At 37.6% G+C, this 7,118-nt stretch overlaps 1 pseudogene; it reads right to left on the reverse strand.

The window, feature by feature from the left end:
• Positions 1–1,763: 1,763 nt before the first annotated feature.
• Positions 1,764–1,912, reverse strand: LOC139178726 (U1 spliceosomal RNA; annotated as a pseudogene).
• Between the last annotated feature and the right edge of the window lie 5,206 nt (positions 1,913–7,118).

Here is a 7,118-nt window from a genome sequence, read left to right on the forward strand (position 1 = left end):
GGGCAACAGCTCTGAGGTCTTTGGGACCCTGACTCCACCCACCAGAAAGCCAGCACTAGCCCTGGGATCCCCCACAGTTCTACAAACAACTGCCCTGTGACCAGGCCCCAGTGAACAGCAGCCAGCAGCATTCACACAAGGCAGGGCCTGGCAACCAACCAAAACAGGAGCCAACCAGGACTAGTAGACTGCCCACATAGGCCGCCACAACAGAAGGAGCCATGCAGTCCTCTTAGGGGGAATCCCTGGAGCATACAGCCTAAGTGAAGGTAATGCACTGCTGAGAGGCACCGGATGTCTCCTACAGAGGGCCATTTCTCCAGGGCCAAGAAATGTAATTAACCTACCACATACATAAGAATACAAATAGCAACTTAGACAAAGTTAGATGTCAGAGGAAAATGTTTAAGGCTTGGAGGGTTGGGGGCAGGAGGAGAAGGGAACGACAGAGGATGAGATGGCTGAATGGCATCACTGACTCGATGGACGTGAGTCTGAGTGAACTCCGGGAGTTGGTGATGGACAGGGAGGCCTGGTGTGCTGCGATTCATGGGGTCGCAAAGAGTCGGACACGACTGAGCGACTGAACTGAACTGAACTGAAGAAATAAGATAAGACCCCAAAGGAACTAGTGAAGTAGAGATAGGCAATCTATCTGAGAAAGAGTTCAGAGTAGTGATTACAACGATAACTAGAGAACTCAAGAGGAGAATGAATAGAGTAAGAAGCTAGAAGCTTTTAACAAACAGTTAGAAAATATAAAGAGCAACCAAACAGATTTAAAAATGCAATAACTGAAATGAAAAATACACTAGAAGGAATCAATACTAAATTAAATGATACAGAGTAACAGATCAGTTAGCTGGAAGGCTGCTGCTGCTACTGCTGCTAGGTCACTTCAGTCGTGTCCGACTCTGTGTGACCCCATAGACGGCAGCCCACCAGGCCCCCCCGTCCCTGGGATTCTGCAGGCAAGAACACTGGAGTGGGTTGCCATTTCCTTCTCCAATGCATGAAAGTGAAAAGTGAAAGTGAAGTCGTTCAGTCATGTCTGACCCTAGCTGGAAGGCAGAGAAGTAGAAGTCACTGCTGCTGAACAGAAAAAAAAAAAAGGAATAAAAGAAATGAGGACAGTTTAAGAGACCTCTGAGACAATATCAAGCACAGTAATACACTCACTATAGGGGCCTCAGAAGGAGAAGAGAGAAAGAAAGAGCATTGAGAAAACATTTGTAGATATAACAGATGAAAACTTCACTAACTTGAGAAAGAAAACTGTCACCCAAGTTCATGAAGTACAGGGAGTCCCATACAGATCAAACACAAAGAGGAACAAACCGAGATATGTTGCAATTAAAATGACGAAAACTTAAGTTAAAGGGAGAATATTAAAAGCAACAAGGGAAAAGCAACAAATAACGTGTAAGGGAACTCCCATTAAGCTGTCAACTGATTTTTCAGTGGAAACTGTGCAGACCAAAAGGGAATGGTGCTATTTATTTAAAGTGATAAAAGAGAAAAATTTACAGCCAAGAATACAGTCTGGGGGCTTTCCTGGTAGTACAGTGGTTAGGACTTTGCCTTCCAGTGCGGGGGATGTGAGTTGATCCCTGGTGAGGGGCCTAAGATCTCACATGTTTTGCAGCCAGAAAATCAAAACATGAAACAAGTTATATTGTAATAAAATCAATAAAGACTTAAAAAATTTTGAAAAGCAGAATAAACTCTACCAAGCAAGACTTTTTTTTTTCAGAGTTTTTTAAGACTAAGAGAGTGCTATCACAAATTACACAGTCAAGTTTCCCACATTTGTGGAAACTGCAAAGATCAGCACATTCAGAGTGCAATGGATAAGCCTTGTCCTGAGGAAAACACCTTCATGATCATGGAATCTCTTCTGCCAAGTAAGTATATTCTCTTTCATATTTGATGGAGAAATCAAAAGCTTCACAGACAAGCTAAAGCTAAAAAGGGTCAGTGTCACCAAACTACCTTTACAATGAATGTTAACTTTTTTTAGGTGGAAAAGCCACAACTAGAAATAAGAAACTTACAAAAGGAAAAGGCTCACTGGTAAGGGTTAACATACAGTAAAAGTGAAAGTGAAGTCACTCAGTCGTGTCTGACTGTCTGTGACCCCATGGACTGTAGCCTACCAGGCTTCTCTGTCCATGGGATTTTCCAGACAAGAATACTGGAATGGGTTGCCATTTCCTTCTCCAGGAGATCTTCCCCACCCAGGGATCAAACCCAGGTCTCCTGCATTGCAGGCAGCCACTTTACCTTCTGAGCCACCAGGGAAGCCCAATACAGTAAAGGTAGGAAATCATCCACATACAAAGCTAGTAGTGAGGTTAAAAGACAGAAGTACTAAAATCATCTCTATATACAATAAGCAGTTAAGCAATACAGAAAACAATTAGATGTAGTATTTGACATCAAAAACAGTAATCATTAGGAGAAGACAGTATAAATATAGGGTTTTAAAAGTGTGTTTGAAATTAAGAGATCAGTAACTTAAAATAATCATCTCTCTCTCTCTTTCTATATATATATGTTATTGATTTTTATATCTATTTATAGTTACTGAACTATATATATAAAATTAAGAGATCATTAATAATATAATAGGTGTAACATATATTAACTATATATAATTAAGACATCGGTAACTTAAACAATCATATTTCTCTCTACATATAGATATATAGAAAGAGATTGCTATAGAAAAACTTCAAACCAAAAATTTATAATAGACATACACATAAAAAGGAAAAAGGAAACCACACATAACACTAAAGATAGTCACCAGATAACGAGAGAAGAGAATAAAAGAAGGGGAAGAAAAGACCTACAAAAACAAATTCAAAATAATTAACAAAGTGGCAATAAGAACATATATATTGATAATTACCTAAAACGTAAATGGACTAAATGCTCCAACTAAAAGATGGAAAGTGTCTGAATGGATTTAAAAAAAAATAAGACCTGTGTACAAGTTGCCTAAAAGACACTAACTTCAGATTTAGAGACACATACAGACTAAAAGTGAGGGATTAGAAAAACATACTCCATGCAAATGGAAATGAAAAGGAAACCAGAGCAGCAATATTTATATCAGAGAAGATATATTTTATTTTATTTTTTAAATTAATTTTATTTTATTTTTAAACCTTACATAATTGTATTAGTTTTGCCAAATATCAAAATGAATCCACCACAGGTATACATGTGTTCCCCATCCTGAACCCTCCTCCCTCCTCCCTCCCCATACCATCCCTCTGGGTCGTCCCAGTACACCAGCCCCAAGCATCCAGCATCGTGCATTGAACCTGGACTGGCATCTCGTTTCATACATGACATTTCACATGTTTCAATGCCATTCTCCCAAATCTTCCCACCCTCCCCCTCTCCCACAGAGTCCATAAGACTGTTCTATACATCAATGTCTCTTTTGCTGTCTCGTATACAGGGTTATCGTTACCATCTTTCTAAATTCCATATATATGCGTTAGTATACTGTATTGGTGTTTTTCCTTCTGGCTTACTTCACTCTGTATAATAGGCTCCAGTTTCATCCACCTCATTAGAACTGATTCAAATGTATTCTTTTTAATGTCTGAGTAATACTCCATTGTGTATATGTACCACTCCTTTCTTATCCATTCATCTGCTGATGGACATCTAGGTTGATTCCATGTCCTGGCTATTATAAACAGTGCTGCGATGAACATTGGGGTACACGTGTCTCTTTCCCTTCTGGTTTCCTCAGTGTGTATGCCCAGCAGTGGGATTGCTGGATCATAAGGCAGTTCTATTTCCAGTTTTGTAAGGAATCTCCACACTGTTCTCCATAGTGGCTGTACTAGTTTGCATTCCCACCAACAGTGTAAGAGGGTTCCCTTTTCTCCACACCCTCTCCAGCATTTATTATTTGTAGACTTTTGGATCGCAGCCATTCTGACTGGTGTGAAATGGTACCTCATAGTGGTTTTGATTTGCATTTCTCTGATAATGAGTGATGTTGAGCATCTTTTCATGTGTTTGTTAGCCATCTGTATGTCTTCTTTGGAGAAATGTCTATTTAGATCTTTGGCCCATTTTTTGATTGGGTCATTTATTTTTCTGGAGTTGAGCTATAGGAGTTGCTTGTATATTTTTGAGATTAGTTGTTTGTCGGTTGCTTCATTTGCTATTATTTTCTCCCATTCTGAAGGCTGTCTTTTCACCTTGCTAATAGTTTCCTTTGATGTGCAGAAGCTTTTAAGTTTAATTAGGTCCCATTTGTTTATTTTTGCTTTTATTTCCAATATTCTGGGAGGTGGGTCATAGAGGATCCTGCTGTGATGTATGTCGGAGAGTGTTTTGCCTATGTTCTCCTCTAGGAGTTTTATAGTTTCTGGTCTTACGTTGAGATCTTTAATCCATTTTGAGTTTATTTTTGTATATGGTGTTAGAAAGTGTTCTAGTTTCATTCTTTTATAAGTGGTTGACCAGATTTCCCAGCACCACTTGTTAAAGAGATTGTCTTTAATCCATTGTATATTCTTGCCTCCTTTGTCAAAGATAAGGTGTCCATATGTGCGTGGATTTATCTCTGGGCTTTCTATTTTGTTCCATTGATCTATATTTCTGTCTTTGTGCCAGTACCATACTGTCTTGATAACTGTGGCTTTGTAGTAGAGCCTGAAGTCAGGTAGGTTGATTCCTCCAGTTCCATTTTTCTTTCTCAAGATCGCTTTGGCTATTCGAGGTTTTTTGTATTTCCATACAAATTGTGAAATTATTTGTTCTAGCTCTGTGAAGAATACTGTTGGTAGCTTGATAGGGATTGCATTGAATCTATAAATTGCTTTGGGTAGTATACTCATTTTCACTATATTGATTCTTCCAATCCATGAACATGGTATATTTCTCCATCTATTGCTGTCCTCTTTGATTTCTTTCACCAGTGTTTTATAGTTTTCTATATATAGGTCTTTAGTTTCTTTAGGTAGATATATTCCTAAGTATTTTATTCTTTTCATTGCAATGGTGAATGGAATTGTTTCCTTAATTTCTCTTTCTGTTTTCTCATTATTAGTGTATAGGAATGCAAGGGATTTCTGTGTGTTGATTTTATATCCTGCAACTTTACTATAATCATTGATTAGTTCTAGTAATTTTCTGGTGGAGTCTTTAGGGTTTTCTATGTAGAGGATCATGTCATCTGCAAATAGTGAGAGTTTTACTTCTTCTTTTCCAATTTGGATTCCTTTTATTTCTTTTTCTGCTCTGATTGCTGTGGCCAAAACTTCCAAAACTATGTTGAATAGTAATGGTGAAAGTGGGCACCCTTGTCTTGTTCCTGACTTTAGAGGAAATGCTTTCAATTTTTCACCATTGAGGATAATGTTTGCTGTGGGTTTGTCATATATAGCTTTTATTATGTTGAGGTATGTTCCTTCTATTCCTGCTTTCTGGAGAGTTTTTATCATAAATGGATGTTGAATTTTGTCAAAGGCTTTCTCTGCATCTATTGAGATAATCATATGGTTTTTGTTTTTCAATTTGTTAATGTGGTATATTACATTGATTGATTTGCGGATATTGAAGAATCCTTGCATCCCTGGGATAAAGCCCACTTGGTCATGGTGTATGATCTTTTTAATGTGTTGTTGGATGCTGATTGCTAGAATTTTGTTTAGGATTTTTGCATCTATGTTCATCAGTGATATTGGCCTGTAGTTTTCTTTTTTTGTGGGATCTTTGTCAGGTTTTGGTATTAGGGTGATGGTGGCCTCATAGAATGAGTTTGGAAGTTTACCTTCCTCTGCAATTTTCTGGAAGAGTTTGAGCAGGATAGGTGTTAGCTCTTCTCTAAATTTTTGGTAGAATTCAGCTGTGAAGCCGTCTGGACCTGGGCTTTTGTTTGCTGGAAGATTTTTGATTACAGTTTCAATTTCCGTGCTTGTGATGGGTCTGTTAAGGTTTTCTATTTCTTCCTGGTCGAGTTTTGGAAAGTTGTACTTTTCTAAGAATTTGTCCATTTCTTCCTCGTTGTCCATTTTATTGGCATATAATTGTTGATAATAGTCTCTTATGATCCTTTGTATTTCTGTGTTGTCTGTTGTGATCTCTCCATTTTCGTTTCTAATTTAATTGATTTGATTTTTCTCCCTTTGTTTCTTGATGAGTCTGGCTAATGGTTTGTCAATTTTATTTATCCTTTCAAAGAACCAGCTTTTGGCTTTGTTGATTTTTGCTATGGTCTCTTTTGTTTCTTTTGCATTTATTTCTGCTCTAATTTTTAAGATTTCTTTCCTTCTACTAACCCTGGGGTTCTTCATTTCTTCCTTTTCTAGTTGCTTTAGTTGTAGAGTTAGGTTATTTATTTGACTTTTTTCTTGTTTCTTGAGGTGTGCCTGTATTGCTATGAACTTTCCCCTTAGGACTGCTTTTACCGTGTCCCACAGGTTTTGGGTTGTTGTGTTTTCATTTTCATTCGTTTCTATGCAAATTTTTATTTCTTTTTTGATTTCTTCTGTGATTTGTTGGTTATTCAGCAGCGTGTTGTTCAGCCTCCATATGTTGGAATTTTTAATAGTTTTTCTCCTGTAATTGAGATCTAATCTTACTGCATTGTGGTCAGAAAAGATGCTTGGAATGATTTCTATTTTTTTGAATTTACCAAGGCTAGCTTTATGGCCCAGGATGTGATCTATCCTGGAGAAGGTTCCATGTGCGCTTGAGAAAAAGGTGAAATTCATTGTTTTGGGATGAAATGTCCTATAGATATCAATTAGGTCTAACTGGTCTATTGTATCGTTTAAAGTTTGTGTTTCCTTGTTAATTTTCTGTTTAGTTGATCTATCCATAGGTGTGAGTGGGGTATTAAAGTCTCCCACTATTATTGTGTTATTGTTAATTTCTCCTTTCATACTTGTTAGCATTTGTCTTACATACTGCGGGGCTCCCGTGTTGGGTGCATATATATTTATAATTGTTATATCTTCTTCTTGGATTGATCCTTTGATCATTATGTAGTGACCTTCTTTGTCTCTTTTCACAGCCTTTGTTTTAAAGTCTATTTTATCTGATATGAGTATTGCTACTCCTGCTTTCTTTTGGTCCCTATT

The sequence above is a fragment of the Bos indicus genome, chromosome 22 (genome assembly GCF_029378745.1).
Source record: "Bos indicus isolate NIAB-ARS_2022 breed Sahiwal x Tharparkar chromosome 22, NIAB-ARS_B.indTharparkar_mat_pri_1.0, whole genome shotgun sequence".
Classification (NCBI taxonomy): Eukaryota; Metazoa; Chordata; class Mammalia; order Artiodactyla; family Bovidae; genus Bos; species Bos indicus.